Genomic DNA, 460 nt, shown 5'->3' with positions numbered 1-460 from the left:
TGATAAATAATTTCACTTTTTTTTTCAATTCATACAAGTTATTGCAGGATATTGTTTTTTATACATTATGATAATATTGATGGCACACAACAATATTGATGAACAAGACAATTATTCGGCAATAGGTAATAATAGGCAATTTATCTTTTCATTTAGCATCACCTTTATGAAAATTTTCTTTTAAATCGGTATAGATTGCACTTCTTGGGAATATCTAGTCATTGTGTCCAAGATCTGCAGCAAAAATTCAACATTTTATGGAACAGAATTGAAAATAGAATTTCACTCATTACTTGCTGTAAGATTTTTCACTTAATAGCACGTAATAATTTTTTAATAAAACAACTTTTCTAAGCTATCTTCATTTTATCGTCTTCCTTCTTAAACCCTCTGTTGACATCATACCAATTTTGCCAATTGGTGTTTCTCAAATATCTTTTTACGTCTACATCTGCGGGTG

Source organism: Hesperophylax consimilis, chromosome 8 (genome assembly GCF_061612785.1).
Source record: "Hesperophylax consimilis isolate HC1 chromosome 8, BYU_Hcon_1.0, whole genome shotgun sequence".
Taxonomy (NCBI): Eukaryota; Metazoa; Arthropoda; class Insecta; order Trichoptera; family Limnephilidae; genus Hesperophylax; species Hesperophylax consimilis.
The sequence above is the reverse complement of the archived record's forward strand: the minus strand, read 5'-3'. Positions refer to the sequence as shown.